Source organism: Crinia signifera, chromosome 6, assembly GCF_055691185.1.
Source record: "Crinia signifera chromosome 6, ASM5569118v1, whole genome shotgun sequence".
Taxonomy (NCBI): Eukaryota; Metazoa; Chordata; class Amphibia; order Anura; family Myobatrachidae; genus Crinia; species Crinia signifera.
In genome coordinates this window covers 63,543,335-63,569,358 of record NC_139222.1, presented here as the reverse complement: position 1 = coordinate 63,569,358, position 26,024 = coordinate 63,543,335, and the positions used below count along the sequence as shown (strand labels likewise).

Sequence of the window (26,024 nt, the reverse complement as noted above, 5' to 3'; positions counted from 1 at the left end):
GGACATGATATTAGCAGGGAGTCTTAAATTAAACTACTAAAGAGGCCCAACACTGTTTAGCTGCCAAAAGCAGTTGGAATTGGGCCTAAACAGTGTGGTAAGTCTTTAGGTGATTGCTATTGTGTCTGTTTGACCTCTTCCAAATGTCTGTACTGGCAATAAAAATAAAAAGTTTCCAATTTAAATAGCTAGAGAATAAAAACAATTTGCCTGAAATGTGAAAAAACCTACAGCACCTGGTGTTCCCATGTGGTCTCCCACACAAGTACTAACCAGGCCCAACACTGCTTAGCTTCCACGATCAGACGAGATTGGGCCTATCCAATGTGGTATGGCTGTAGGTGAGTTAAAGCCACTTTTTTGCCCTATTCTACTTCTATCACCAGGTAAGCTAATACAAAAGTTTCCTAACTGTATTGGCTTACTGAAAAAAATCATGTGTTGGTAATGTAAAAAGACCTACATGACATTATATTAGCAGGGGGTCTTAAATTAAACTACTAAAGAGGCTCAACACTGTTTAGCTGCCAAAAGCAGTTGGAATTGGGCCTAAACAGTTTGGTAAGTCTTTAGGTGATGGCTATTGTGTCTGTTTGACCTCTTCCAAATGTCTGTGCTGGCAATAAAAAGATAAAGTTTCCTATTTAAATAGCTAGAGAATAAAAACAATTTGCCAGTAATGTGAAAAACCCTACAGCACCTGGTGTTCCCATGTGGTCTCCCACCCAAGTACTAACCAGGCCCAACACTGCTTAGCTTCCAAGATCAGACGAGATTGGGCCTATCCAATGTGGTATGGCTGTAGGTGAGTTAAAGGCACTTTTTTGCCCTCTTCTACTTCTATCACCAGGTAAGCTATTACAAAAGTTTCCTAACTGTATTGGCTTACTGAAAAAAATCATGTGTTGGTAATGTAAAAAGACCTACAGGACATGATATTAGCAGGGGGTCTTAAATTAAACTACTAAAGAGGCTCAACACTGTTTAGCTGCCAAAAGCAGTTGGAATTGGGCCTAAACAGTGTGGTAAGTCTTTAGGTGATGGCTATTGTGTCTGTTTGACCTCTTCCAAATGTCTGTGCTGGCAATAAAAATAAAAAGTTTCCTATTTAAATAGCTAGAGAATAAAAACAATTTGCCAGTAATGTGAAAAAACCTACAGCACCTGGTGTTCTCATGTGGTCTCCCACCCAAGTACTAACCAGGCCCAACACTGCTTAGCTTCCAAGAACAGACGAGATTGGGCTTATCCAATGTGGTATGGCTGTAGGTGAAATACAGGCACTTTTTTGCCCTCTTCTACTTCTATCACCAGGTAAGCTAATAAAAAAGTTTCCTAACTGTATTGGCTTACTGAAAAAAATCATGTGTTGGTAATGTAAAAAGACCTACAGGACATGATATTAGCAGGGGGTCTTAAATTAAACTACTAAAGAGGCTCAACACTGTTTAGCTGCCAAAAGCAGTTGGAATTGGGCCTAAACTGTGTGGTAAGTCTTTAGGTGATGGCTATTGTGTCTGTTTGACCTCTTCCAAATGTCTGTGCTGGCAATAAAAAGAAAAAGTTTCCTATTTAAATAGCTAGAGAATAAAAACAATTTGCCAGTAATGTGAAAAAACCTACAGCACCTGGTGTTCCCATGTGGTCTCCCACCCAAGTACTAACCAGGCCCAACAATGCTTAGCTTCCAAGATCAGACAAGATTGGGCCTATCCAATGTGGTATGGCTGTAGGTGAGTTAAGTTCACTTTTTTGCCCTCTTCTACTTCTATCACCAGGTAAGCTAATAAAAAAGTTTCCTAACTGTATTGGCTTACTTAAAAAAAATCATGTGTTGGTAATGTAAAAAGACCTACAGGACATGATATTAGCAGGGGGTCTTAAATTAAACTACTAAACAGGCTCAACACTGTTTAGCTGCCAAAAGCAGTTAGAATTGGGCCTAAACAGTGTGGTAAGTCTTTAGGTGATGGCTATTGTGTCTGTTTGACCTCTTCCAAATGTCTGTACTGGCAATAAAAAGAAAAAGTTTCCAATTTAAATAGCTAGAGAATAAAAACAATTTGCCTGTAATGTGAAAAAACCTACAGCACCTGGTGTTCCCATGTGGTCTCCCACCCAAGTACTAACCAGGCCCAACACTGCTTAGATTCCAAGATCAGACGAGATTGGGCCTATCCAATGTGGTATGGCTGTAGGTGAGATACAGGCACTTTTTTGCCCTCTTCTACTTCTATCACCAGGTAAGCTAATAAAAAAGTTTCCTAACTGTATTGGCTTACTGAAAAAAATCATGTGTTGGTAATGTAAAAAGACCTACAGGACATGCTATTAGCAGGGGGTCTTAAATTAAACTACTAAAGAGGCTCAACACTGTTTAGCTGCCAAAAGCAGTGGGAATTGGGCCTAAACAGTGTGGTAAGTCTTTAGGTGATGGCTATTGTGTCTGTTTGACCTCTTCCAAATGTCTGTACTGGCAATAAAAAGAAAAAGTTTCAAATTTAAATAGCTAGAGAATAAAAACAATTTGCCAGTAATGTGAAAAAACCTACAGCACCTGGTGTTCCCATGTGGTCTCCCACCCAAGTACTAACCAGGCCCAACACTGCTTAGCTTCCAAGATCAGACGAGATTGGGCCTATCCAATGTGGTATGGCTGTAGGTGAGTTAAAAGCACTTTTTTGCCCTCTTCTACTTCTATCACCAGGTAAGCTAATACAAAAGTTTCCTAACTGTATTGGCTTACTGAAAAAAATCATGTGTTGGTAATGTAAAAAGACCTACAGGACATGATATTAGCAGGGGGTCTTAAATTAAACTACTAAAGAGGCTCAACACTGTTTAGCTGCCAAAAGCAGTTGGAATTGGGCCTAAACAGTGTGGTAAGTCTTTAGGTGATGGCTATTATGTCTGTTTGACCTCTTCCAAATGTCTGTACTGGCAATAAAAAGAAAAAGTTTCCAATTTAAATAGCTAGAGAATAAAAACAATTTGCCAGTAATGTGAAAAAACCTACAGCACCTGGTGTTCCCATGTGGTCTCCCACCCAAGTACTAACCAGGCCCAACACTGCTTAGCTTCCAAGATCAGACGAGATTGGGCCTATCCAATGTGGTATGGCTGTAGGTGAGATACAGGCACTTTTTTGCCCTCTTCTACTTCTATCACCAGGTAAGCTAATACAAAAGTTTCCTAACTGTATTGGCTTACTGAAAAAAATCATGTGTTGGTAATGTTAAAAGACCTACAGGACATGATATTAGCAGGGGGTCTTAAATTAAACTACAAAAGAGGCTCAACACTGTTTAGCTGCCAAAAGCAGTTGGAATTGAGCCGAAACAGTGTGGTAAGTCTTTAGGTGATGGCTAGTGTGTCTGTTTGACCTCTTCCAAATGTCTGTGCTGGCAATAAAAAGAAAAAGTTTCCAATATAAATAGCTAGAGAATAAAAACAATTTGCCAGTAATGTGAAAAAACCTACAGCACCTGGTGTTCCCATGTGGTCTCCCACCCAAGTACTAACCAGGCCCAACACTGCTTAGCTTCCAAGATCAGACGAGATTGGGCCTATCCAATGTGGTATAGCTGTAGGTGAGTTAAAGCCACTTTTTTGCCCTCTTCTACTTCTATTACCAGGTAAGCTAATACAAAAGTTTCCTAACTGTATTGGCTTACTGAAAAAAATCATGTGTTGGTAATGTAAAAAGACCTACAGGACATGATATTAGCAGGGGGTCTTAAATTAAACTACAAAAGAGGCTCAACACTGTTTAGCTGCCAAAAGCAGTTGGAATTGAGCCGAAACATTGTGGTAAGTCTTTAGGTGATGGCTATTGTGTCTGTTTGACCTCTTCCAAATGTCTGTGCTGGCAATAAAATGAAAAAGTTTCCAATATAAATAGCAAGAGAATAAAAACAATTTGCCAGTAATGTGAAAAAACCTACAGCACCTGGTGTTCCCATGTGGTCTCCCACCCAAGTACTAAGCAGGCCCAACACTGCTTAGCTTCCAAGATCAGACGAGATTGGGCCTATCCAATGTGGTATGGTTGTAGGTGAGTTAAATTCACTTTTTTGCCCTCTTCTACTTCTATCACCAGGTAAGCTAATACAAAAGTTTCCTAACTGTATTGGCTTACTGAAAAAAATCATGTGTTGGTAATGTAAAAAGACCTACAGGACATGATATTAGCAGGGGGTCTTAAATTAAACTACTAAAGAGGCTCAACACTGTTTAGCTGCCAAAAGCAGTTGGAATTGGGCCTAAACAGTGTGGTAAGTCTTTAGGTGATGGCTATTGTGTCTGTTTGACCTCTTCCAAATGTCTGTACTGGCAATAAAAAGAAAAAGTTTCCAATTTAATGAGCTAGAGAATAAAAACAATTTGCCAGTAATGTGAAAAAAACCTACAGCACCTGGTGTTCCCATGTGGTCTCCCACCCAAGTACTAACCAGGCCCAACACTGCTTAGCTTCCAAGATCAGACGAGATTGGGCCTATCCAATGTGGTATGGCTGTAGGTGAGATACAGGCACTTTTTTGCCCTCTTCTACTTCTATCACCAGGTAAGCTAATACAAAAGTTTCCTAACTGTATTGGCTTACTGAAAAAAATCATGTGTTGGTAATGTAAAAAGACCTACAGGACATGATATTAGCAGGGGGTCTTAAATTAAACTACTAAAGAGGCTCAACACTGTTTAGCTGCCAAAAGCAGTTGGAATTGGGCCTAAACAGTGTGGTAAGTCTTTAGGTGATGGCTAGTGTGTCTGTTTGACCTCTTCCAAATGTCTGTGCTGGCAATAAAAAGAAAAAGTTTCCAATATAAATAGCTAGAGAATAAAAACAATTTGCCAGTAATGTGAAAAAACCTACAGCACCTGGTGTTCCCATGTGGTCTCCCACCCAAGTACTAACCAGGCCCAACACTGCTTAGCTTCCAAGATCAGACGAGATTGGGCCTATCCAATGTGGTATGGCTGTAGGTGAGTTAAAGCCACTTTTTTGCCCTCTTCTACTTCTATCACCAGGTAAGCTAATACAAAAGTTTCCTAACTGTATTGGCTTACTGAAAAAAATCATGTGTTGGTAAAGTAAAAAGACCTACAGGACATGATATTAGCAGGGGGTCTTAAATTAAACTACAAAAGAGGCTCAACACTGTTTAGCTGCCAAAAGCAGTTGGAATTAAGCCTAAACAGTGTGGTAAGTCTTTAGATGATGGCTATTGTGTCTGTTTGACCTCTTCCAAATGTCTGTGCTGGCAATAAAAAGAAAAAGTTTCCAATTTAAATAGCTAGAGAATAAAAACAATTTGCCAGTAATGTGAAAAAACCTACAGCACCTGGTGTTCCCAGGTGGTCTCCCACCCAAGTACTAACTAGGCCCAACACTGCTTAGCTTCCAAGATCAGACGAGATTGGGCCTATCCAATGTGGTATGGCTGTAGGTGAGATACAGGCACTTTTTTGCCCTCTTCTACTTCTATCACCAGGTAAGCTAATAAAAAAGTTTCCTAACTGTATTGGCTTACTTAAAAAAAATCATGTGTTGGTAATGTAAAAAGACCTACAGGACATGATATTAGCAGGGGGTCTTAAATTAAACTACTAAACAGGCTCAACACTGTTTAGCTGCCAAAAGCAGTTGGAATTGGGCCTAAACAGTGTGGTAAGTCTTTAGGTGATGGCTATTGTGTCTGTTTGACCTCTTCCAAATGTCTGTACTGGCAATTAAAAGAAAAAGTTTCCAATTTAAATAGCTAGAGAATAAAAACAATTTGCCTGTAATGTGAAAAAACCTACAGCACCTGGTGTTCCCATGTGGTCTCCCACCCAAGTACTAACCAGGCCCAACACTGCTTAGCTTCCAAGATCAGACGAGATTGGGCCTATCCAATGTGGTATAGCTGTAGGTGAGATACAGGCACTTTTTTGCCCTCTTCTACTTCTATCACCAGGTAAGCTAATAAAAAAGTTTCCTAACTGTATTGGCTTACTGAAAAAAATCATGTGTTGGTAATGTAAAAAGACCTACAGGATATGATATTAGCAGGGAGTCTTAAATTAAACTACTAAAGAGGCCCAACACTGTTTAGCTGCCAAAAGCAGTTGGAATTGGGCCTAAACAGTGTGGTAAGTCTTTAGGTGATTGCTATTGTGTCTGTTTGACCTCTTCCAAATGTCTGTACTGGCAATAAAAATAAAAAGTTTCCAATTTAAATAGCTAGAGAATAAAAACAATTTGCCTGTAATGTGAAAAAACCTACAGCACCTGGTGTTCCCATGTGGTCTCCCACCCAAGTACTAACCAGGCCCAACACTGCTTAGCTTCCAAGATCAGACGAGATTGGGCCTATCCAATGTGGTATGTCTGTAGGTGAGTTAAAGCCACTTTTTTGCCCTATTCTACTTCTATCACCAGGTAAGCTAATACAAAAGTTTCCTAACTGTATTGGCTTACTGAAAAAAATCATGTGTTGGTAATGTAAAAAGACCTACAGGACATGATATTAGCAGGGGGTCTTAAATTAAACTACTAAAGAGGCTCAACACTGTTTAGCTGCCAAAAGCAGTTGGAATTGGGCCTAAACAGTTTGGTAAGTCTTTAGGTGATGGCTATTGTGTCTGTTTGACCTCTTCCAAATGTCTGTGCTGGCAATAAAAAGATAAAGTTTCCTATTTAAATAGCTAGAGAATAAAAACAATTTGCCAGTAATGTGAAAAAACCTACAGCACCTGGTGTTCCCATGTGGTCTCCCACCCAAGTACTAACCAGGCCCAACACTGCTTAGCTTCCAAGATCAGACGAGATTGGGCCTATCCAATGTGGTATGGCTGTAGGTGAGTTAAAGGCACTTTTTTGCCCTCTTCTACTTCTATCACCAGGTAAGCTAATACAAAAGTTTCCTAACTGTATTGGCTTACTGAAAAAAATCATGTGTTGGTAATGTAAAAAGACCTACAGGACATGATATTAGCAGGGGGTCTTAAATTAAACTACTAAAGAGGCTCAACACTGTTTAGCTGCCAAAAGCAGTTGGAATTGGGCCTAAACAGTGTGGTAAGTCTTTAGGTGATGGCTATTGTGTCTGTTTGACCTCTTCCAAATGTCTGTGCTGGCAATAAAAAGAAAAAGTTTCCTATTTAAATAGCTAGAGAATAAAAACAATTTGCCATTAATGTGAAAAAACCTACAGCACCTGGTGTTCCCAGGTGGTCTCCCACCCAAGTACTAACCAAGACCAACACTGCTTAGCTTCCAAGATTAGACGAGATTGGGCCTATCCAATGTGGTATGGCTGTAGGTGAGATACAGGGACTTTTTTGCCCTCTTCTACTTCTATCACCAGGTAAGCTAAAAAAAAAGTTTCCTAACTGTATTGGCTTACTTAAAAAAAATCATGTGTTGGTAATGTAAAAAGACCTACAGGACATGATATTAGCAGGGGGTCTTAAATTAAACTACTAAACAGGCTCAACACTGTTTAGCTGCCAAAAGCAGTTGGAATTGGGCCTAAACAGTGTGGTAAGTCTTTAGGTGATGGCTATTGTGTCTGTTTGACCTCTTCCAAATGTCTGTACTGGCAATTAAAAGAAAAAGTTTCCAATTTAAATAGCTAGAGAATAAAAACAATTTGCCTGTAATGTGAAAAAACCTACAGCACCTGGTGTTCCCATGTGGTCTCCCACCCAAGTACTAACCAGGCCCAACACTGCTTAGATTCCAAGATCAGACGAGATTGGGCCTATCCAATGTGGTATGGCTGTAGGTGAGATACAGGCACTTTTTTGCCCTCTTCTACTTCTATCACCAGGTAAGCTAATAAAAAAGTTTCCTAACTGTATTGGCTTACTGAAAAAAATCATGTGTTGGTAATGTAAAAAGACCTACAGGACATGATATTAGCAGGGGGTCTTAAATTAAACTACTAAAGAGGCTCAACACTGTTTAGCTGCCAAAAGCAGTTGGAATTGGGCCTAAACAGTGTGGTAAGTCTTTAGGTGATGGCTATTGTGTCTGTTTGACCTCTTCCAAATGTCTGTACTGGCAATAAAAAGAAAAAGTTTCAAATTGAAATAGCTAGAGAATAAAAACAATTTGCCAGTAATGTGAAAAAACCTACAGCACCTGGTGTTCCCATGTGGTCTCCCACCCAAGTACTAACCAGGCCCAACACTGCTTAGCTTCCAAGATCAGACGAGATTGGGCCTATCCAATGTGGTATAACTGTAGGTGAGTTAAAAGCACTTTTTTGCCCTCTTCTACTTCTATCACCAGGTAAGCTAATACAAAAGTTTCCTAACTGTATTGGCTTACTGAAAAAAATCATGTGTTGGTAATGTAAAAAGACCTACAGGACATGATATTAGCAGGGGGTCTTAAATTAAACTACAAAAGAGGCTCAACACTGTTTAGCTGCAAAAAGCAGTTGGAATTGAGCCTAAACAGTGTGGTAAGTCTTTAGGTGATGGCTATTGTGTCTGTTTGACCTCTTCCAAATGTCTGTGCTGGCAAGAAAAAGAAAAAGTTTCCAATTTAAATAGCTAGAGAATAAAAACAATTTGCCAGTAATGTGAAAAAACCTACAGCACCTGGTGTTCCCAGGTGGTCTCCCACCCAAGTACTAACCAGGCCCAACACTGCTTAGTTTCCAAGATCAGACAAGATTGGGCCTATCCAATGTGGTATGGCTGTAGGTGAAATACAGGCACTTTTTTGCCCACTTCTACTTCTATCACCAGGTATGCTAATAAAAAAGTTTCCTAACTGTATTGGCTTACTTAAAAAAAATCATGTGTTGGTAATGTAAAAAGTCCTACAGGACATGATATTAGCAGGGGGTCTTAAATTAAACTACTAAACAGGCTCAACACTGTTTAGCTGCCAAAAGCAGTTGGAATTGGGCCTAAACAGTGTGGTAAGTCTTTAGGTGATGGCTATTGTGTCTGTTTGACCTCTTCCAAATGTCTGTACTGGCAATAAAAAGAAAAAGTTTCCAATTTAAATAGCTAGAGAATAAAAACAATTTGCCTGTAATGTGAAAAAACCTACAGCACCTGGTGTTCCCATGTGGTCTCCCACCCAAGTACTAACTAGGCCCAACACTGCTTAGCTTCCAAGATCAGACGAGATTGGGCCTATCCAATGTGGTATGACTGTAGTTGAGATACAGACACTTTTTTGCCCTCTTCTACTTCTATCACAAGGTAAGCTAATAAAAAAGTTTCCTAACTGTATTGGCTTACTGAAAAAAATCATGTGTTGGTAATGTAAAAAGACCTACAGGACATGATATTAGCAGGGGGTTTTAAATTAAACTACAAAAGAGGCTCAACACTGTTTAGCTGCCAAAAGCAGTTGGAATTGTGCCTAAACAGTGTGGTAAGTCTTTAGGTGATGGCTATTGTGTCTGTTTGACCTCTTCCAAATGTCTGTACTGGCAATAAAAAGAAAAAGTTTCCAATTTAAATAGCTAGAGAATAAAAACAATTTGCCTGTAATGTGAAAAAACCTACAGCACCTGGTGTTCCCATGTGGTCTCCCACCCAAGTACTAACCAGGCCCAACACTGCTTAGATTCCAATATCAGACGAGATTGGGCCTATCCAATGTGGTATGGCTGTAGGTGAGATACAGGCACTTTTTTGCCCTCTTCTACTTCTATCACAAGGTAAGCTAATAAAAAAGTTTCCTAACTGTATTGGCTTACTGAAAAAAATCATGTGTTGGTAATGTAAAAAGACCTACAGGACATGATATTAGCAGGGGGTCTTAAATTAAACTACTAAAGAGGCTCAACACTGTTTAGCTGCCAAAAGCAGTTGGAATTGGGCCTAAACAGTGTGGTAAGTCTTTAGGTGATGGCTATTGTGTCTGTTTGACCTCTTCCAAATGTCTGTACTGGCAATAAAAAGAAAAAGTTTCAAATTGAAATAGCTAGAGAATAAAAACAATTTGCCAGTAATGTGAAAAAACCTACAGCACCTGGTGTTCCCATGTGGTCTCCCACCCAAATACTAACCAGGCCCAACACTGCTTAGCTTCCAAGATCAGACGAGATTGGGCCTATCCAATGTGGTATGGCTGTAGCTGAGTTAAAAGCACTTTTTTGCCCTCTTCTACTTCTATCACCAGGTAAGCTAATACAAAAGTTTCCTAACTGTATTGGCTTACTGAAAAAAATCATGTGTTGGTAATGTAAAAAGACCTACAGGACATGATATTAGCAGGGGGTCTTAAATTAAACTACTAAAGAGGCTCAACACTGTTTAGCTGCCAAAAGCAGTTAGAATTGAGCCTAAACAGTGTGGTAAGTCTTTAGGTGATGGCTATTGTGTCTGCTTGACCTCTTCCAAATGTCTGTGCTGGCAATAAAAAGAAAAAGTTTCCAATTTAAATAGCTAGAGAATAAAAACAATTTGCCAGTAATGTGAAAAAACCTACAGCACCTGGTGTTCCCAGGTGGTCTCCCACACAAGTACTAACAAGGCCCAACACTGCTTAGCTTCCAAGATCAGGCGAGATTGGGCCTATCCAATGTAGTATGGCTGTAGGTGAGATACAGGCACTTTTTTGCCCTCTTCTACTTCTATCACCAGGTAAGCTAATAAAAAAGTTTCCTAACTGTATTGGCTTACTGAAAAAAATCATGTGTTGGTAATGTAAAAAGACCTACAGGACATGATATTAGCAGGGGGTCCTAAATTAAACTACTAAACAGGCTCAACACTGTTTAGCTGCCAAAAGCAGTTGGAATTGGGCCTAAACAGTGTGGTAAGTCTTTAGGTGATGGCTATTGTGTCTGTTTGACCTCTTCCAAATGTCTGTACTGGCAATAAAAAGAAAAAGTTTCCAATTTAAATAGCTAGAGAATAAAAACAATTTGCCTGTAATGTGAAAAAACCTACATCACCTGGTGTTCCCATGTGGTCTCCCACCCAAGTACTAACCAGGCCCAACACTGCTTAGCTTCCAAGATCAGACGAGATTGGGCCTATCCAATGTGGTATGGCTGTAGGTGAGATGCAGGCACTTTTTTGCCCTCTTCTACTTCTATCACCAGGTAAGCTAATAAAAAAGTAACCTAACTGTATTGGCTTACTGAAAAAAATCATGTGTTGGTAATGTAAAAAGACCTACAGGACATGATATTAGCAGGGAGTCTTAAATTAAACTACTAAAGAGGCCCAACACTGTTTAGCTGCCAAAAGCAGTTGGAATTGGGCCTAAACAGTGTGGTAAGTCTTTAGGTGATTGCTATTGTGTCTGTTTGACCTCTTCCAAATGTCTGTGCTGTCAATAAAAAGAAAAAGTTTCCTATTTAAATAGCTAGAGAATAAAAACAATTTGCCAGTAATGTGAAAAAACCTACAGCACCTGGTGTTCCCATGTGGTCTCCCACCCAAGTACTAACCAGGCCCAACAATGCTTAGCTTCCAAGATCAGACAAGATTGGGCCTATCCAATGTGGTATGGCTGTAGGTGAGTTAAGTTCACTTTTTTGCCCTCTTCTACTTCTATCACCAGGTAAGCTAATAAAAAAGTTTCCTAACTGTATTGGCTTACTTAAAAAAAATCATGTGTTGGTAATGTAAAAAGACCTACAGGACATGATATTAGCAGGGGGTCTTAAATTAAACTACTAAACAGGCTCAACACTGTTTAGCTGCCAAAAGCAGTTAGAATTGGGCCTAAACAGTGTGGTAAGTCTTTAGGTGATGGCTATTGTGTCTGTTTGACCTCTTCCAAATGTCTGTACTGGCAATAAAAAGAAAAAGTTTCCAATTTAAATAGCTAGAGAATAAAAACAATTTGCCTGTAATGTGAAAAAACCTACAGCACCTGGTGTTCCCATGTGGTCTCCCACCCAAGTACTAACCAGGCCCAACACTGCTTAGATTCCAATATCAGACGAGATTGGGCCTATCCAATGTGGTATGGCTGTAGGTGAGATACAGGCACTTTTTTGCCCTCTTCTACTTCTATCACAAGGTAAGCTAATAAAAAAGTTTCCTAACTGTATTGGCTTACTGAAAAAAATCATGTGTTGGTAATGTAAAAAGACCTACAGGACATGATATTAGCAGGGGGTCTTAAATTAAACTACTAAAGAGGCTCAACACTGTTTAGCTGCCAAAAGCAGTTGGAATTGGGCCTAAACAGTGTGGTAAGTCTTTAGGTGATGGCTATTGTGTCTGTTTGACCTCTTCCAAATGTCTGTACTGGCAATAAAAAGAAAAAGTTTCAAATTGAAATAGCTAGAGAATAAAAACAATTTGCCAGTAATGTGAAAAAACCTACAGCACCTGGTGTTCCCATGTGGTCTCCCACCCAAATACTAACCAGGCCCAACACTGCTTAGCTTCCAAGATCAGACGAGATTGGGCCTATCCAATGTGGTATGGCTGTAGCTGAGTTAAAAGCACTTTTTTGCCCTCTTCTACTTCTATCACCAGGTAAGCTAATACAAAAGTTTCCTAACTGTATTGGCTTACTGAAAAAAATCATGTGTTGGTAATGTAAAAAGACCTACAGGACATGATATTAGCAGGGGGTCTTAAATTAAACTACTAAAGAGGCTCAACACTGTTTAGCTGCCAAAAGCAGTTAGAATTGAGCCTAAACAGTGTGGTAAGTCTTTAGGTGATGGCTATTGTGTCTGCTTGACCTCTTCCAAATGTCTGTGCTGGCAATAAAAAGAAAAAGTTTCCAATTTAAATAGCTAGAGAATAAAAACAATTTGCCAGTAATGTGAAAAAACCTACAGCACCTGGTGTTCCCAGGTGGTCTCCCACACAAGTACTAACAAGGCCCAACACTGCTTAGCTTCCAAGATCAGGCGAGATTGGGCCTATCCAATGTAGTATGGCTGTAGGTGAGATACAGGCACTTTTTTGCCCTCTTCTACTTCTATCACCAGGTAAGCTAATAAAAAAGTTTCCTAACTGTATTGGCTTACTGAAAAAAATCATGTGTTGGTAATGTAAAAAGACCTACAGGACATGATATTAGCAGGGGGTCCTAAATTAAACTACTAAACAGGCTCAACACTGTTTAGCTGCCAAAAGCAGTTGGAATTGGGCCTAAACAGTGTGGTAAGTCTTTAGGTGATGGCTATTGTGTCTGTTTGACCTCTTCCAAATGTCTGTACTGGCAATAAAAAGAAAAAGTTTCCAATTTAAATAGCTAGAGAATAAAAACAATTTGCCTGTAATGTGAAAAAACCTACATCACCTGGTGTTCCCATGTGGTCTCCCACCCAAGTACTAACCAGGCCCAACACTGCTTAGCTTCCAAGATCAGACGAGATTGGGCCTATCCAATGTGGTATGGCTGTAGGTGAGATGCAGGCACTTTTTTGCCCTCTTCTACTTCTATCACCAGGTAAGCTAATAAAAAAGTAACCTAACTGTATTGGCTTACTGAAAAAAATCATGTGTTGGTAATGTAAAAAGACCTACAGGACATGATATTAGCAGGGAGTCTTAAATTAAACTACTAAAGAGGCCCAACACTGTTTAGCTGCCAAAAGCAGTTGGAATTGGGCCTAAACAGTGTGGTAAGTCTTTAGGTGATTGCTATTGTGTCTGTTTGACCTCTTCCAAATGTCTGTGCTGTCAATAAAAAGAAAAAGTTTCCTATTTAAATAGCTAGAGAATAAAAACAATTTGCCAGTAATGTGAAAAAACCTACAGCACCTGGTGTTCCCATGTGGTCTCCCACCCAAGTACTAACCAGGCCCAACAATGCTTAGCTTCCAAGATCAGACAAGATTGGGCCTATCCAATGTGGTATGGCTGTAGGTGAGTTAAGTTCACTTTTTTGCCCTCTTCTACTTCTATCACCAGGTAAGCTAATAAAAAAGTTTCCTAACTGTATTGGCTTACTTAAAAAAAATCATGTGTTGGTAATGTAAAAAGACCTACAGGACATGATATTAGCAGGGGGTCTTAAATTAAACTACTAAACAGGCTCAACACTGTTTAGCTGCCAAAAGCAGTTAGAATTGGGCCTAAACAGTGTGGTAAGTCTTTAGGTGATGGCTATTGTGTCTGTTTGACCTCTTCCAAATGTCTGTACTGGCAATAAAAAGAAAAAGTTTCCAATTTAAATAGCTAGAGAATAAAAACAATTTGCCTGTAATGTGAAAAAACCTACAGCACCTGGTGTTCCCATGTGGTCTCCCACCCAAGTACTAACCAGGCCCAACACTGCTTAGATTCCAATATCAGACGAGATTGGGCCTATCCAATGTGGTATGGCTGTAGGTGAGATACAGGCACTTTTTTGCCCTCTTCTACTTCTATCACAAGGTAAGCTAATAAAAAAGTTTCCTAACTGTATTGGCTTACTGAAAAAAATCATGTGTTGGTAATGTAAAAAGACCTACAGGACATGATATTAGCAGGGGGTCTTAAATTAAACTACTAAAGAGGCTCAACACTGTTTAGCTGCCAAAAGCAGTTGGAATTGGGCCTAAACAGTGTGGTAAGTCTTTAGGTGATGGCTATTGTGTCTGTTTGACCTCTTCCAAATGTCTGTACTGGCAATAAAAAGAAAAAGTTTCAAATTGAAATAGCTAGAGAATAAAAACAATTTGCCAGTAATGTGAAAAAACCTACAGCACCTGGTGTTCCCATGTGGTCTCCCACCCAAATACTAACCAGGCCCAACACTGCTTAGCTTCCAAGATCAGACGAGATTGGGCCTATCCAATGTGGTATGGCTGTAGCTGAGTTAAAAGCACTTTTTTGCCCTCTTCTACTTCTATCACCAGGTAAGCTAATACAAAAGTTTCCTAACTGTATTGGCTTACTGAAAAAAATCATGTGTTGGTAATGTAAAAAGACCTACAGGACATGATATTAGCAGGGGGTCTTAAATTAAACTACTAAAGAGGCTCAACACTGTTTAGCTGCCAAAAGCAGTTAGAATTGAGCCTAAACAGTGTGGTAAGTCTTTAGGTGATGGCTATTGTGTCTGCTTGACCTCTTCCAAATGTCTGTGCTGGCAATAAAAAGAAAAAGTTTCCAATTTAAATAGCTAGAGAATAAAAACAATTTGCCAGTAATGTGAAAAAACCTACAGCACCTGGTGTTCCCAGGTGGTCTCCCACACAAGTACTAACAAGGCCCAACACTGCTTAGCTTCCAAGATCAGGCGAGATTGGGCCTATCCAATGTAGTATGGCTGTAGGTGAGATACAGGCACTTTTTTGCCCTCTTCTACTTCTATCACCAGGTAAGCTAATAAAAAAGTTTCCTAACTGTATTGGCTTACTGAAAAAAATCATGTGTTGGTAATGTAAAAAGACCTACAGGACATGATATTAGCAGGGGGTCCTAAATTAAACTACTAAACAGGCTCAACACTGTTTAGCTGCCAAAAGCAGTTGGAATTGGGCCTAAACAGTGTGGTAAGTCTTTAGGTGATGGCTATTGTGTCTGTTTGACCTCTTCCAAATGTCTGTACTGGCAATAAAAAGAAAAAGTTTCCAATTTAAATAGCTAGAGAATAAAAACAATTTGCCTGTAATGTGAAAAAACCTACATCACCTGGTGTTCCCATGTGGTCTCCCACCCAAGTACTAACCAGGCCCAACACTGCTTAGCTTCCAAGATCAGACGAGATTGGGCCTATCCAATGTGGTATGGCTGTAGGTGAGATGCAGGCACTTTTTTGCCCTCTTCTACTTCTATCACCAGGTAAGCTAATAAAAAAGTAACCTAACTGTATTGGCTTACTGAAAAAAATCATGTGTTGGTAATGTAAAAAGACCTACAGGACATGATATTAGCAGGGAGTCTTAAATTAAACTACTAAAGAGGCCCAACACTGTTTAGCTGCCAAAAGCAGTTGGAATTGGGCCTAAACAGTGTGGTAAGTCTTTAGGTGATTGCTATTGTGTCTGTTTGACCTCTTCCAAATGTCTGTGCTGTCAATAAAAAGAAAAAGTTTCCTATTTAAATAGCTAGAGAATAAAAACAATTTGCCAGTAATGTGAAAAAACCTACAGCACCTGGTGTTCCCATGTGGTCTCCCACCCAAGTACTAACCAGGCCCAACAATGCTTAGCTTCCAAGATCAGACAAGATTGGGCCTATCCAATGTGGTATGGCTGTAGGTGAGTTAAGTTCACTTTTTTGCCCTCTTCTACTTCTATCACCAGGTAAGCTAATAAAAAAGTTTCCTAACTGTATTGGCTTACTTAAAAAAAATCATGTGTTGGTAATGTAAAAAGACCTACAGGACATGATATTAGCAGGGGGTCTTAAATTAAACTACTAAACAGGCTCAACACTGTTTAGCTGCCAAAAGCAGTTAGAATTGGGCCTAAACAGTGTGGTAAGTCTTTAGGTGATGGCTATTGTGTCTGTTTGACCTCTTCCAAATGTCTGTACTGGCAATAAAAAGAAAAAGTTTCCAATTTAAATAGCTAGAGAATAAAAACAATTTGCCTGTAATGTGAAAAAACCTACAGCACCTGGTGTTCCCATGTGGTCTCCCACCCAAGTACTAACCAGGCCCAACACTGCTTAGATTCCAAGATCAGACGAGATTGGGCCTATCCAATGTGGTATGGCTGTAGGTGAGATACAGGCACTTTTTTGCCCTCTTCTACTTCTATCACCAGGTAAGCTAATAAAAAAGTTTCCTAACTGTATTGGCTTACTGAAAAAAATCATGTGTTGGTAATGTAAAAAGACCTACAGGACATGCTATTAGCAGGGGGTCTTAAATTAAACTACTAAAGAGGCTCAACACTGTTTAGCTGCCAAAAGCAGTGGGAATTGGGCCTAAACAGTGTGGTAAGTCTTTAGGTGATGGCTATTGTGTCTGTTTGACCTCTTCCAAATGTCTGTACTGGCAATAAAAAGAAAAAGTTTCAAATTTAAATAGCTAGAGAATAAAAACAATTTGCCAGTAATGTGAAAAAACCTACAGCACCTGGTGTTCCCATGTGGTCTCCCACCCAAGTACTAACCAGGCCCAACACTGCTTAGCTTCCAAGATCAGACGAGATTGGGCCTATCCAATGTGGTATGGCTGTAGGTGAGTTAAAAGCACTTTTTTGCCCTCTTCTACTTCTATCACCAGGTAAGCTAATACAAAAGTTTCCTAACTGTATTGGCTTACTGAAAAAAATCATGTGTTGGTAATGTAAAAAGACCTACAGGACATGATATTAGCAGGGGGTCTTAAATTAAACTACAAAAGAGGCTCAACACTGTTTAGCTGCAAAAAGCAGTTGGAATTGAGCCTAAACAGTGTGGTAAGTCTTTAGGTGATGGCTATTGTGTCTGTTTGACCTCTTCCAAATGTCTGTGCTGGCAAGAAAAAGAAAAAGTTTCCAATTTAAATAGCTAGAGAATAAAAACAATTTGCCAGTAATGTGAAAAAACCTACAGCACCTGGTGTTCCCAGGTGGTCTCCCACCCAAGTACTAACCCGGCCCAACACTGCTTAGTTTCCAAGATCAGACAAGATTGGGCCTATCCAATGTGGTATGGCTGTAGGTGAAATACAGGCACTTTTTTGCCCACTTCTACTTCTATCACCAGGTAAGCTAATAAAAAAGTTTCCTAACTGTATTGGCTTACTGAAAAAAATCATGTGTTGGTAATGTAAAAAGACCTACAGGACATGATATTAGCAGGGGGTCTTAAATTAAACTACTAAAGAGGCTCAACACTGTTTAGCTGCCAAAAGCAGTTGTAATTGGGCCTAAACAGTGTGGTAAGTCTTTAGGTGATGGCTATTATGTCTGTTTGACCTCTTCCAAATGTCTGTACTGGCAATAAAAAGAAAAAGTTTCCAATTTAAATAGCTAGAGAATAAAAACAATTTGCCAGTAATGTGAAAAAACCTACAGCACCTGGTGTTCCCATGTGGTCTCCCACCCAAGTACTAACCAGGCCCAACACTGCTTAGCTTCCAAGATCAGACGAGATTGGGCCTATCCAATGTGGTATGGCTGTAGGTGAGTTAAAGGCACTTTTTTGCCCTCTTCTACTTCTATCACCAGGTAAGCTAATACAAAAGTTTCCTAACTGTATTGGCTTACTGAAAAAAATCATGTGTTGGTAATGTAAAAAGACCTACAGGACATGATATTAGCAGGGGGTCTTAAATTAAACTACTAAAGAGGCTCAACACTGTTTAGCTGCCAAAAGCAGTTAGAATTGAGCCTAAACAGTGTGGTAAGTCTTTAGGTGATGGCTATTGTGTCTGCTTGACCTCTTCCAAATGTCTGTGCTGGCAATAAAAAGAAAAAGTTTCCAATTTAAATAGCTAGAGAATAAAAACAATTTGCCAGTAATGTGAAAAAACCTACAGCACCTGGTGTTCCCAGGTGGTCTCCCACACAAGTACTAACCAGGCCCAACACTGCTTAGCTTCCAAGATCAGGCGAGATTGGGCCTATCCAATGTAGTATGGCTGTAGGTGAGATACAGGCACTTTTTTGCCCTCTTCTACTTCTATCACCAGGTAAGCTAATAAAAAAGTTTCCTAACTGTATTGGCTTACTGAAAAAAATCATGTGTTGGTAATGTAAAAAGACCTACAGGACATGATATTAGCAGGGGGTCCTAAATTAAACTACTAAACAGGCTCAACACTGTTTAGCTGCCAAAAGCAGTTGGAATTGGGCCTAAACAGTGTGGTAAGTCTTTAGGTGATGGCTATTGTGTCTGTTTGACCTCTTCCAAATGTCTGTACTGGCAATAAAAAGAAAAAGTTTCCAATTTAAATAGCTAGAGAATAAAAACAATTTGCCTGTAATGTGAAAAAACCTACATCACCTGGTGTTCCCATGTGGTCTCCCACCCAAGTACTAACCAGGCCCAACACTGCTTAGCTTCCAAGATCAGACGAGATTGGGCCTATCCAATGTGGTATGGCTGTAGGTGAGATGCAGGCACTTTTTTGCCCTCTTCTACTTCTATCACCAGGTAAGCTAATAAAAAAGTAACCTAACTGTATTGGCTTACTGAAAAAAATCATGTGTTGGTAATGTAAAAAGACCTACAGGACATGATATTAGCAGGGAGTCTTAAATTAAACTACTAAAGAGGCCCAACACTGTTTAGCTGCCAAAAGCAGTTGGAATTGGGCCTAAACAGTGTGGTAAGTCTTTAGGTGATTGCTATTGTGTCTGTTTGACCTCTTCCAAATGTCTGTACTGGCAATAAAAATAAAAAGTTTCCAATTTAAATAGCTAGAGAATAAAAACAATTTGCCTGAAATGTGAAAAAACCTACAGCACCTGGTGTTCCCATGTGGTCTCCCACCCAAGTACTAACCAGGCCCAACACTGCTTAGCTTCCACGATCAGACGAGATTGGGCCTATCCAATGTGGTATGGCTGTAGGTGAGTTAAAGCCACTTTTTTGCCCTATTCTACTTCTATCACCAGGTAAGCTAATACAAAAGTTTCCTAACTGTATTGGCTTACTGAAAAAAATCATGTGTTGGTAATGTAAAAAGACCTACATGACATTATATTAGCAGGGGGTCTTAAATTAAACTACTAAAGAGGCTCAACACTGTTTAGCTGCCAAAAGCAGTTGGAATTGGGCCTAAACAGTTTGGTAAGTCTTTAGGTGATGGCTATTGTGTCTGTTTGACCTCTTCCAAATGTCTGTGCTGGCAATAAAAAGATAAAGTTTCCTATTTAAATAGCTAGAGAATAAAAACAATTTGCCAGTAATGTGAAAAACCCTACAGCACCTGGTGTTCCCATGTGGTCTCCCACCCAAGTACTAACCAGGCCCAACACTGCTTAGCTTCCAAGATCAGACGAGATTGGGCCTATCCAATGTGGTATGGCTGTAGGTGAGTTAAAGGCACTTTTTTGCCCTCTTCTACTTCTATCACCAGGTAAGCTATTACAAAAGTTTCCTAACTGTATTGGCTTACTGAAAAAAATCATGTGTTGGTAATGTAAAAAGACCTACAGGACATGATATTAGCAGGGGGTCTTAAATTAAACTACTAAAGAGGCTCAACACTGTTTAGCTGCCAAAAGCAGTTGGAATTGGGCCTAAACAGTGTGGTAAGTCTTTAGGTGATGGCTATTGTGTCTGTTTGACCTCTTCCAAATGTCTGTGCTGGCAATAAAAATAAAAAGTTTCCTATTTAAATAGCTAGAGAATAAAAACAATTTGCCAGTAATGTGAAAAAACCTACAGCACCTGGTGTTCTCATGTGGTCTCCCACCCAAGTACTAACCAGGCCCAACACTGCTTAGCTTCCAAGAACAGACGAGATTGGGCTTATCCAATGTGGTATGGCTGTAGGTGAAATACAGGCACTTTTTTGCCCTCTTCTACTTCTATCACCAGGTAAGCTAATAAAAAAGTTTCCTAACTGTATTGGCTTACTGAAAAAAATCATGTGTTGGTAATGTAAAAAGACCTACAGGACATGATATTAGCAGGGGGTCTTAAATTAAACTACTAAAGAGGCTCAACACTGTTTAGCTGCCAAAAGCAGTTGGAATTGGGCCTAAACTGTGTGGTAAGTCTTTAGGTGATGGCTATTGTGTCTGTTTGACCTCTTCCAAATGTCTGTGCTGGCAATAAAAAGAAAAAGTTTCCTATTTAAATAGCTAGAGAATAAAAACAATTTGCCAGTAATGTGAAAAAACCTACAGCACCTGGTGTTCCCATGTGGTCTCCCACCCAAGTACTAACCAGGCCCAACAATGCTTAGCTTCCAAGATCAGACAAGATTGGGCCTATCCAATGTGGTATGGCTGTAGGTGAGTTAAGTTCACTTTTTTGCCCTCTTCTACTTCTATCACCAGGTAAGCTAATAAAAAAGTTTCCTAACTGTATTGGCTTACTTAAAAAAAATCATGTGTTGGTAATGTAAAAAGACCTACAGGACATGATATTAGCAGGGGGTCTTAAATTAAACTACTAAACAGGCTCAACACTGTTTAGCTGCCAAAAGCAGTTAGAATTGGGCCTAAACAGTGTGGTAAGTCTTTAGGTGATGGCTATTGTGTCTGTTTGACCTCTTCCAAATGTCTGTACTGGCAATAAAAAGAAAAAGTTTCCAATTTAAATAGCTAGAGAATAAAAACAATTTGCCTGTAATGTGAAAAAACCTACAGCACCTGGTGTTCCCATGTGGTCTCCCACCCAAGTACTAACCAGGCCCAACACTGCTTAGATTCCAAGATCAGACGAGATTGGGCCTATCCAATGTGGTATGGCTGTAGGTGAGATACAGGCACTTTTTTGCCCTCTTCTACTTCTATCACCAGGTAAGCTAATAAAAAAGTTTCCTAACTGTATTGGCTTACTGAAAAAAATCATGTGTTGGTAATGTAAAAAGACCTACAGGACATGCTATTAGCAGGGGGTCTTAAATTAAACTACTAAAGAGGCTCAACACTGTTTAGCTGCCAAAAGCAGTGGGAATTGGGCCTAAACAGTGTGGTAAGTCTTTAGGTGATGGCTATTGTGTCTGTTTGACCTCTTCCAAATGTCTGTACTGGCAATAAAAAGAAAAAGTTTCAAATTTAAATAGCTAGAGAATAAAAACAATTTGCCAGTAATGTGAAAAAACCTACAGCACCTGGTGTTCCCATGTGGTCTCCCACCCAAGTACTAACCAGGCCCAACACTGCTTAGCTTCCAAGATCAGACGAGATTGGGCCTATCCAATGTGGTATGGCTGTAGGTGAGTTAAAAGCACTTTTTTGCCCTCTTCTACTTCTATCACCAGGTAAGCTAATACAAAAGTTTCCTAACTGTATTGGCTTACTGAAAAAAATCATGTGTTGGTAATGTAAAAAGACCTACAGGACATGATATTAGCAGGGGGTCTTAAATTAAACTACTAAAGAGGCTCAACACTGTTTAGCTGCCAAAAGCAGTTGGAATTGGGCCTAAACAGTGTGGTAAGTCTTTAGGTGATGGCTATTATGTCTGTTTGACCTCTTCCAAATGTCTGTACTGGCAATAAAAAGAAAAAGTTTCCAATTTAAATAGCTAGAGAATAAAAACAATTTGCCAGTAATGTGAAAAAACCTACAGCACCTGGTGTTCCCATGTGGTCTCCCACCCAAGTACTAACCAGGCCCAACACTGCTTAGCTTCCAAGATCAGACGAGATTGGGCCTATCCAATGTGGTATGGCTGTAGGTGAGATACAGGCACTTTTTTGCCCTCTTCTACTTCTATCACCAGGTAAGCTAATACAAAAGTTTCCTAACTGTATTGGCTTACTGAAAAAAATCATGTGTTGGTAATGTTAAAAGACCTACAGGACATGATATTAGCAGGGGGTCTTAAATTAAACTACAAAAGAGGCTCAACACTGTTTAGCTGCCAAAAGCAGTTGGAATTGAGCCGAAACAGTGTGGTAAGTCTTTAGGTGATGGCTAGTGTGTCTGTTTGACCTCTTCCAAATGTCTGTGCTGGCAATAAAAAGAAAAAGTTTCCAATATAAATAGCTAGAGAATAAAAACAATTTGCCAGTAATGTGAAAAAACTTACAGCACCTGGTGTTCCCAGGTGGTCTCCCACCCAAGTACTAACCAGGCCCAACACTGCTTAGCTTCCAAGATCAGACGAGATTGGGCCTATCCAATGTGGTATGGCTGTAGGTGAGATACAGGCACTTTTTTGCCCTCTTCTACTTCTATCACCAGGTAAGCTAATACAAAAGTTTCCTAACTGTATTGGCTTACTGAAAAAAATCATGTGTTGGTAAAGTAAAAAGACCTACAGGACATGATATTAGCAGGGGGTCTTAAATTAAACTACTAAAGAGGCTCAACACTGTTTAGCTGCCAAAAGCAGTTGGAATTGGGCCTAAACAGTGTGGTAAGTCTTTAGGTGATGGCTATTATGTCTCTTTGACCTCTTCCAAATGTCTGTACTGGCAATAAAAAGAAAAAGTTTCCAATTTAAATAGCTAGAGAATAAAAACAATTTGCCAGTAATGTGAAAAAACCTACAGCACCTGGTGTTCCCATGTGGTCTCCCACCCAAGTACTAACCAGGCCCAACACTGCTTAGCTTCCAAGATCAGACGAGATTGGGCCTATCCAATGTGGTATGGCTGTAGGTGAGATACAGGCACTTTTTTGCCCTCTTCTACTTCTATCACCAGGTAAGCTAATACAAAAGTTTCCTAACCGTATTGGCTTACTGAAAAAAATCATGTGTTGGTAATGTAAAAAGACCTACAGGACATGATATTAGCAGGGGGTCTTAAATTAAACTACTAAAGAGGGGCTCAACACTGTTTAGCTGCCAAAAGCAGTTGGAATTGGGCCTAAACAGTGTGGTAAGTCTTTAGGTGATGGCTATTGTGTCTGTTTGACCTCTTCCAAATGTCTGTGCTGGCAATAAAATGAAAAAGTTTCCAATATAAATAGCAAGAGAATAAAAACAATTTGCCAGTAATGTGAAAAAACCTACAGCACCTGGTGTTCCCATGTGGTCTCCCACCCAAGTACTAAGCAGGCCCAACACTGCTTAGCTTCCAAGATCAGACGAGATTGGGCCTATCCAATGTGGTATGGTTGTAGGTGAGTTAAATTCACTTTTTTGCCCTCTTCTACTTCTATCACCAGGTAAGCTAATACAAAAGTTTCCTAACTGTATTGGCTTACTGAAAAAAATCATGTGTTGGTAATGTAAAAAGACCTACAGGACATGATATTAGCAGGGGGTCTTAAATTAAACTACTAAAGAGGCTCAACACTGTTTAGCTGCCAAAAGCAGTTGGAATTGGGCCTAAACAGTGTGGTAAGTCTTTAGGTGATGGCTATTGTGTCTGTTTGACCTCTTCCAAATGTCTGTACTGGCAATAAAAAGAAAAAGTTTCCAATTTAATGAGCTAGAGAATAAAAACAATTTGCCAGTAATGTGAAAAAAACCTACAGCACCTGGTGTTCCCATGTGGTCTCCCACCCAAGTACTAACCAGGCCCAACACTGCTTAGCTTCCAAGATCAGACGAGATTGGGCCTATCCAATGTGGTATGGCTGTAGGTGAGATACAGGCACTTTTTTGCCCTCTTCTACTTCTATCACCAGGTAAGCTAATACAAAAGTTTCCTAACTGTATTGGCTTACTGAAAAAAATCATGTGTTGGTAATGTAAAAAGACCTACAGGACATGATATTAGCAGGGGGTCTTAAATTAAACTACTAAAGAGGCTCAACACTGTTTAGCTGCCAAAAGCAGTTGGAATTGGGCCTAAACAGTGTGGTAAGTCTTTAGGTGATGGCTAGTGTGTCTGTTTGACCTCTTCCAAATGTCTGTGCTGGCAATAAAAAGAAAAAGTTTCCAATATAAATAGCTAGAGAATAAAAACAATTTGCCAGTAATGTGAAAAAACCTACAGCACCTGGTGTTCCCAGGTGGTCTCCCACCCAAGTACTAACCAGGCCCAACACTGCTTAGCTTCCAAGATCAGACGAGTTTGGGCCTATCCAATGTGGTATGGCTGTAGGTGAAATAAAGGCACTTTTTTGCCCTCTTCTACTTCTATCACCAGGTAAGCTAATACAAAAGTTTCCTAACTGTATTGGCTTACTGAAAAAAATCATGTGTTGGTAAAGTAAAAAGACCTACAGGACATGATATTAGCAGGGGGTCTTAAATTAAACTACAAAAGAGGCTCAACACTGTTTAGCTGCCAAAAGCAGTTGGAATTAAGCCTAAACAGTGTGGTAAGTCTTTAGATGATGGCTATTGTGTCTGTTTGACCTCTTCCAAATGTCTGTGCTGGCAATAAAAAGAAAAAGTTTCCAATTTAAATAGCTAGAGAATAAAAACAATTTGCCAGTAATGTGAAAAAACCTACAGCACCTGGTGTTCCCAGGTGGTCTCCCACCCAAGTACTAACTAGGCCCAACACTGCTTAGCTTCCAAGATCAGACGAGATTGGGCCTATCCAATGTGGTATGGCTGTAGGTGAGATACAGGCACTTTTTTGCCCTCTTCTACTTCTATCACCAGGTAAGCTAATAAAAAAGTTTCCTAACTGTATTGGCTTACTTAAAAAAAATCATGTGTTGGTAATGTAAAAAGACCTACAGGACATGATATTAGCAGGGGGTCTTAAATTAAACTACTAAACAGGCTCAACACTGTTTAGCTGCCAAAAGCAGTTGGAATTGGGCCTAAACAGTGTGGTAAGTCTTTAGGTGATGGCTATTGTGTCTGTTTGACCTCTTCCAAATGTCTGTACTGGCAATTAAAAGAAAAAGTTTCCAATTTAAATAGCTAGAGAATAAAAACAATTTGCCTGTAATGTGAAAAAACCTACAGCACCTGGTGTTCCCATGTGGTCTCCCACCCAAGTACTAACCAGGCCCAACACTGCTTAGCTTCCAAGATCAGACGAGATTGGGCCTATCCAATGTGGTATAGCTGTAGGTGAGATACAGGCACTTTTTTGCCCTCTTCTACTTCTATCACCAGGTAAGCTAATAAAAAAGTTTCCTAACTGTATTGGCTTACTGAAAAAAATCATGTGTTGGTAATGTAAAAAGACCTACAGGATATGATATTAGCAGGGAGTCTTAAATTAAACTACTAAAGAGGCCCAACACTGTTTAGCTGCCAAAAGCAGTTGGAATTGGGCCTAAACAGTGTGGTAAGTCTTTAGGTGATGGCTATTGTGTCTGTTTGACCTCTTCCAAATGTCTGTACTGGCAATAAAAAGAAAAAGTTTCCAATTTAAATAGCTAGAGAATAAAAACAATTTGCCTGTAATGTGAAAAAACCTACAGCACCTGGTGTTCCCATGTGGTCTCCCACCCAAGTACTAACCAGGCCCAACACTGCTTAGCTTCCAAGATCAGACGAGATTGGGCCTATCCAATGTGGTATGGCTGTAGGTGAGTTAAATGCACTTTTCTGCCCTCTTCTACTTCTATCACCAGGTAAGCTAATACAAAAGTTTCCTAACTGTATTGGCTTACTGAAAAAAATCATGTGTTGGTAATGTAAAAAGACCTTCAGGACATGATATTAGCAGGGGGTCTTAA

At 39.7% G+C, this 26,024-nt stretch overlaps 51 non-coding genes and 5 pseudogenes across 51 annotated transcripts; all 56 read right to left on the bottom strand.

Moving 5' to 3' along the window:
• Positions 1–224: 224 nt before the first annotated feature.
• Positions 225–343, bottom strand: LOC146010267 (5S ribosomal RNA). Its single transcript, XR_014444782.1, has one exon. It is a non-coding gene; the product is annotated as a 5S ribosomal RNA (ribosomal RNA).
• Positions 344–688: 345 nt separating this feature from the next.
• LOC146015255 (5S ribosomal RNA) lies at positions 689–807 on the bottom strand. Its single transcript, XR_014448182.1, has one exon. It is a non-coding gene; the product is annotated as a 5S ribosomal RNA (ribosomal RNA).
• A 345-nt stretch (positions 808–1,152) lies between these two features.
• On the bottom strand, positions 1,153–1,271 carry LOC146015509 (5S ribosomal RNA). The gene has a single exon (XR_014448428.1). It is a non-coding gene; the product is annotated as a 5S ribosomal RNA (ribosomal RNA).
• A 345-nt stretch (positions 1,272–1,616) lies between these two features.
• Positions 1,617–1,735, bottom strand: LOC146016451 (5S ribosomal RNA). The gene has a single exon (XR_014449344.1). It is a non-coding gene; the product is annotated as a 5S ribosomal RNA (ribosomal RNA).
• Positions 1,736–2,081: 346 nt separating this feature from the next.
• On the bottom strand, positions 2,082–2,200 carry LOC146016206 (5S ribosomal RNA). Its single transcript, XR_014449103.1, has one exon. It is a non-coding gene; the product is annotated as a 5S ribosomal RNA (ribosomal RNA).
• Positions 2,201–2,545: 345 nt separating this feature from the next.
• LOC146013765 (5S ribosomal RNA) lies at positions 2,546–2,664 on the bottom strand. Its single transcript, XR_014446734.1, has one exon. It is a non-coding gene; the product is annotated as a 5S ribosomal RNA (ribosomal RNA).
• A 345-nt stretch (positions 2,665–3,009) lies between these two features.
• LOC146013764 (5S ribosomal RNA) lies at positions 3,010–3,128 on the bottom strand. The gene has a single exon (XR_014446733.1). It is a non-coding gene; the product is annotated as a 5S ribosomal RNA (ribosomal RNA).
• Positions 3,129–3,473: 345 nt separating this feature from the next.
• LOC146014493 (5S ribosomal RNA) lies at positions 3,474–3,592 on the bottom strand. The gene has a single exon (XR_014447445.1). It is a non-coding gene; the product is annotated as a 5S ribosomal RNA (ribosomal RNA).
• Positions 3,593–3,937: 345 nt separating this feature from the next.
• Positions 3,938–4,056, bottom strand: LOC146017432 (5S ribosomal RNA). Its single transcript, XR_014450304.1, has one exon. It is a non-coding gene; the product is annotated as a 5S ribosomal RNA (ribosomal RNA).
• Positions 4,057–4,402: 346 nt separating this feature from the next.
• Positions 4,403–4,521, bottom strand: LOC146013763 (5S ribosomal RNA). The gene has a single exon (XR_014446732.1). It is a non-coding gene; the product is annotated as a 5S ribosomal RNA (ribosomal RNA).
• Positions 4,522–4,866: 345 nt separating this feature from the next.
• On the bottom strand, positions 4,867–4,985 carry LOC146013762 (5S ribosomal RNA). The gene has a single exon (XR_014446731.1). It is a non-coding gene; the product is annotated as a 5S ribosomal RNA (ribosomal RNA).
• Positions 4,986–5,330: 345 nt separating this feature from the next.
• LOC146015387 (5S ribosomal RNA) lies at positions 5,331–5,449 on the bottom strand. Its single transcript, XR_014448310.1, has one exon. It is a non-coding gene; the product is annotated as a 5S ribosomal RNA (ribosomal RNA).
• Positions 5,450–5,795: 346 nt separating this feature from the next.
• Positions 5,796–5,914, bottom strand: LOC146014492 (5S ribosomal RNA). The gene has a single exon (XR_014447444.1). It is a non-coding gene; the product is annotated as a 5S ribosomal RNA (ribosomal RNA).
• A 345-nt stretch (positions 5,915–6,259) lies between these two features.
• On the bottom strand, positions 6,260–6,378 carry LOC146016204 (5S ribosomal RNA). The gene has a single exon (XR_014449101.1). It is a non-coding gene; the product is annotated as a 5S ribosomal RNA (ribosomal RNA).
• Positions 6,379–6,723: 345 nt separating this feature from the next.
• Positions 6,724–6,842, bottom strand: LOC146013760 (5S ribosomal RNA). The gene has a single exon (XR_014446729.1). It is a non-coding gene; the product is annotated as a 5S ribosomal RNA (ribosomal RNA).
• A 345-nt stretch (positions 6,843–7,187) lies between these two features.
• On the bottom strand, positions 7,188–7,306 carry LOC146010899 (5S ribosomal RNA; annotated as a pseudogene).
• A 346-nt stretch (positions 7,307–7,652) lies between these two features.
• Positions 7,653–7,771, bottom strand: LOC146016090 (5S ribosomal RNA). Its single transcript, XR_014448992.1, has one exon. It is a non-coding gene; the product is annotated as a 5S ribosomal RNA (ribosomal RNA).
• A 345-nt stretch (positions 7,772–8,116) lies between these two features.
• Positions 8,117–8,235, bottom strand: LOC146015089 (5S ribosomal RNA). The gene has a single exon (XR_014448020.1). It is a non-coding gene; the product is annotated as a 5S ribosomal RNA (ribosomal RNA).
• A 345-nt stretch (positions 8,236–8,580) lies between these two features.
• LOC146015432 (5S ribosomal RNA) lies at positions 8,581–8,699 on the bottom strand. Its single transcript, XR_014448353.1, has one exon. It is a non-coding gene; the product is annotated as a 5S ribosomal RNA (ribosomal RNA).
• Positions 8,700–9,045: 346 nt separating this feature from the next.
• LOC146017630 (5S ribosomal RNA) lies at positions 9,046–9,164 on the bottom strand. Its single transcript, XR_014450497.1, has one exon. It is a non-coding gene; the product is annotated as a 5S ribosomal RNA (ribosomal RNA).
• A 345-nt stretch (positions 9,165–9,509) lies between these two features.
• LOC146015087 (5S ribosomal RNA) lies at positions 9,510–9,628 on the bottom strand. Its single transcript, XR_014448018.1, has one exon. It is a non-coding gene; the product is annotated as a 5S ribosomal RNA (ribosomal RNA).
• Positions 9,629–9,973: 345 nt separating this feature from the next.
• LOC146017230 (5S ribosomal RNA) lies at positions 9,974–10,092 on the bottom strand. The gene has a single exon (XR_014450101.1). It is a non-coding gene; the product is annotated as a 5S ribosomal RNA (ribosomal RNA).
• Positions 10,093–10,437: 345 nt separating this feature from the next.
• Positions 10,438–10,556, bottom strand: LOC146011300 (5S ribosomal RNA; annotated as a pseudogene).
• Positions 10,557–10,901: 345 nt separating this feature from the next.
• Positions 10,902–11,020, bottom strand: LOC146016128 (5S ribosomal RNA). The gene has a single exon (XR_014449028.1). It is a non-coding gene; the product is annotated as a 5S ribosomal RNA (ribosomal RNA).
• A 345-nt stretch (positions 11,021–11,365) lies between these two features.
• On the bottom strand, positions 11,366–11,484 carry LOC146016450 (5S ribosomal RNA). Its single transcript, XR_014449343.1, has one exon. It is a non-coding gene; the product is annotated as a 5S ribosomal RNA (ribosomal RNA).
• Positions 11,485–11,830: 346 nt separating this feature from the next.
• LOC146015086 (5S ribosomal RNA) lies at positions 11,831–11,949 on the bottom strand. The gene has a single exon (XR_014448017.1). It is a non-coding gene; the product is annotated as a 5S ribosomal RNA (ribosomal RNA).
• Positions 11,950–12,294: 345 nt separating this feature from the next.
• On the bottom strand, positions 12,295–12,413 carry LOC146017229 (5S ribosomal RNA). The gene has a single exon (XR_014450100.1). It is a non-coding gene; the product is annotated as a 5S ribosomal RNA (ribosomal RNA).
• Positions 12,414–12,758: 345 nt separating this feature from the next.
• On the bottom strand, positions 12,759–12,877 carry LOC146011298 (5S ribosomal RNA; annotated as a pseudogene).
• A 345-nt stretch (positions 12,878–13,222) lies between these two features.
• On the bottom strand, positions 13,223–13,341 carry LOC146016127 (5S ribosomal RNA). Its single transcript, XR_014449027.1, has one exon. It is a non-coding gene; the product is annotated as a 5S ribosomal RNA (ribosomal RNA).
• A 345-nt stretch (positions 13,342–13,686) lies between these two features.
• On the bottom strand, positions 13,687–13,805 carry LOC146016449 (5S ribosomal RNA). Its single transcript, XR_014449342.1, has one exon. It is a non-coding gene; the product is annotated as a 5S ribosomal RNA (ribosomal RNA).
• A 346-nt stretch (positions 13,806–14,151) lies between these two features.
• On the bottom strand, positions 14,152–14,270 carry LOC146015085 (5S ribosomal RNA). The gene has a single exon (XR_014448016.1). It is a non-coding gene; the product is annotated as a 5S ribosomal RNA (ribosomal RNA).
• Positions 14,271–14,615: 345 nt separating this feature from the next.
• Positions 14,616–14,734, bottom strand: LOC146017228 (5S ribosomal RNA). Its single transcript, XR_014450099.1, has one exon. It is a non-coding gene; the product is annotated as a 5S ribosomal RNA (ribosomal RNA).
• A 345-nt stretch (positions 14,735–15,079) lies between these two features.
• LOC146011297 (5S ribosomal RNA) lies at positions 15,080–15,198 on the bottom strand (annotated as a pseudogene).
• Positions 15,199–15,543: 345 nt separating this feature from the next.
• LOC146016126 (5S ribosomal RNA) lies at positions 15,544–15,662 on the bottom strand. Its single transcript, XR_014449026.1, has one exon. It is a non-coding gene; the product is annotated as a 5S ribosomal RNA (ribosomal RNA).
• A 345-nt stretch (positions 15,663–16,007) lies between these two features.
• Positions 16,008–16,126, bottom strand: LOC146016448 (5S ribosomal RNA). Its single transcript, XR_014449341.1, has one exon. It is a non-coding gene; the product is annotated as a 5S ribosomal RNA (ribosomal RNA).
• Positions 16,127–16,472: 346 nt separating this feature from the next.
• On the bottom strand, positions 16,473–16,591 carry LOC146015975 (5S ribosomal RNA). Its single transcript, XR_014448881.1, has one exon. It is a non-coding gene; the product is annotated as a 5S ribosomal RNA (ribosomal RNA).
• Positions 16,592–16,936: 345 nt separating this feature from the next.
• Positions 16,937–17,055, bottom strand: LOC146013759 (5S ribosomal RNA). Its single transcript, XR_014446728.1, has one exon. It is a non-coding gene; the product is annotated as a 5S ribosomal RNA (ribosomal RNA).
• Positions 17,056–17,400: 345 nt separating this feature from the next.
• LOC146015339 (5S ribosomal RNA) lies at positions 17,401–17,519 on the bottom strand. Its single transcript, XR_014448264.1, has one exon. It is a non-coding gene; the product is annotated as a 5S ribosomal RNA (ribosomal RNA).
• A 345-nt stretch (positions 17,520–17,864) lies between these two features.
• On the bottom strand, positions 17,865–17,983 carry LOC146013758 (5S ribosomal RNA). The gene has a single exon (XR_014446727.1). It is a non-coding gene; the product is annotated as a 5S ribosomal RNA (ribosomal RNA).
• Positions 17,984–18,328: 345 nt separating this feature from the next.
• LOC146010367 (5S ribosomal RNA) lies at positions 18,329–18,447 on the bottom strand (annotated as a pseudogene).
• Positions 18,448–18,792: 345 nt separating this feature from the next.
• Positions 18,793–18,911, bottom strand: LOC146016125 (5S ribosomal RNA). Its single transcript, XR_014449025.1, has one exon. It is a non-coding gene; the product is annotated as a 5S ribosomal RNA (ribosomal RNA).
• A 345-nt stretch (positions 18,912–19,256) lies between these two features.
• Positions 19,257–19,375, bottom strand: LOC146016637 (5S ribosomal RNA). The gene has a single exon (XR_014449521.1). It is a non-coding gene; the product is annotated as a 5S ribosomal RNA (ribosomal RNA).
• Positions 19,376–19,720: 345 nt separating this feature from the next.
• LOC146015254 (5S ribosomal RNA) lies at positions 19,721–19,839 on the bottom strand. Its single transcript, XR_014448181.1, has one exon. It is a non-coding gene; the product is annotated as a 5S ribosomal RNA (ribosomal RNA).
• A 345-nt stretch (positions 19,840–20,184) lies between these two features.
• Positions 20,185–20,303, bottom strand: LOC146015508 (5S ribosomal RNA). Its single transcript, XR_014448427.1, has one exon. It is a non-coding gene; the product is annotated as a 5S ribosomal RNA (ribosomal RNA).
• A 345-nt stretch (positions 20,304–20,648) lies between these two features.
• Positions 20,649–20,767, bottom strand: LOC146016447 (5S ribosomal RNA). The gene has a single exon (XR_014449340.1). It is a non-coding gene; the product is annotated as a 5S ribosomal RNA (ribosomal RNA).
• Positions 20,768–21,113: 346 nt separating this feature from the next.
• LOC146015860 (5S ribosomal RNA) lies at positions 21,114–21,232 on the bottom strand. The gene has a single exon (XR_014448768.1). It is a non-coding gene; the product is annotated as a 5S ribosomal RNA (ribosomal RNA).
• A 345-nt stretch (positions 21,233–21,577) lies between these two features.
• Positions 21,578–21,696, bottom strand: LOC146013757 (5S ribosomal RNA). Its single transcript, XR_014446726.1, has one exon. It is a non-coding gene; the product is annotated as a 5S ribosomal RNA (ribosomal RNA).
• A 345-nt stretch (positions 21,697–22,041) lies between these two features.
• On the bottom strand, positions 22,042–22,160 carry LOC146013756 (5S ribosomal RNA). Its single transcript, XR_014446725.1, has one exon. It is a non-coding gene; the product is annotated as a 5S ribosomal RNA (ribosomal RNA).
• A 345-nt stretch (positions 22,161–22,505) lies between these two features.
• On the bottom strand, positions 22,506–22,624 carry LOC146015106 (5S ribosomal RNA). The gene has a single exon (XR_014448037.1). It is a non-coding gene; the product is annotated as a 5S ribosomal RNA (ribosomal RNA).
• A 345-nt stretch (positions 22,625–22,969) lies between these two features.
• Positions 22,970–23,088, bottom strand: LOC146013755 (5S ribosomal RNA). The gene has a single exon (XR_014446724.1). It is a non-coding gene; the product is annotated as a 5S ribosomal RNA (ribosomal RNA).
• A 347-nt stretch (positions 23,089–23,435) lies between these two features.
• On the bottom strand, positions 23,436–23,554 carry LOC146017431 (5S ribosomal RNA). The gene has a single exon (XR_014450303.1). It is a non-coding gene; the product is annotated as a 5S ribosomal RNA (ribosomal RNA).
• Positions 23,555–23,900: 346 nt separating this feature from the next.
• LOC146013754 (5S ribosomal RNA) lies at positions 23,901–24,019 on the bottom strand. The gene has a single exon (XR_014446723.1). It is a non-coding gene; the product is annotated as a 5S ribosomal RNA (ribosomal RNA).
• A 345-nt stretch (positions 24,020–24,364) lies between these two features.
• On the bottom strand, positions 24,365–24,483 carry LOC146014814 (5S ribosomal RNA). The gene has a single exon (XR_014447757.1). It is a non-coding gene; the product is annotated as a 5S ribosomal RNA (ribosomal RNA).
• Positions 24,484–24,828: 345 nt separating this feature from the next.
• On the bottom strand, positions 24,829–24,947 carry LOC146015386 (5S ribosomal RNA). Its single transcript, XR_014448309.1, has one exon. It is a non-coding gene; the product is annotated as a 5S ribosomal RNA (ribosomal RNA).
• Positions 24,948–25,293: 346 nt separating this feature from the next.
• LOC146014490 (5S ribosomal RNA) lies at positions 25,294–25,412 on the bottom strand. Its single transcript, XR_014447442.1, has one exon. It is a non-coding gene; the product is annotated as a 5S ribosomal RNA (ribosomal RNA).
• A 345-nt stretch (positions 25,413–25,757) lies between these two features.
• On the bottom strand, positions 25,758–25,876 carry LOC146013753 (5S ribosomal RNA). The gene has a single exon (XR_014446722.1). It is a non-coding gene; the product is annotated as a 5S ribosomal RNA (ribosomal RNA).
• Between the last annotated feature and the right edge of the window lie 148 nt (positions 25,877–26,024).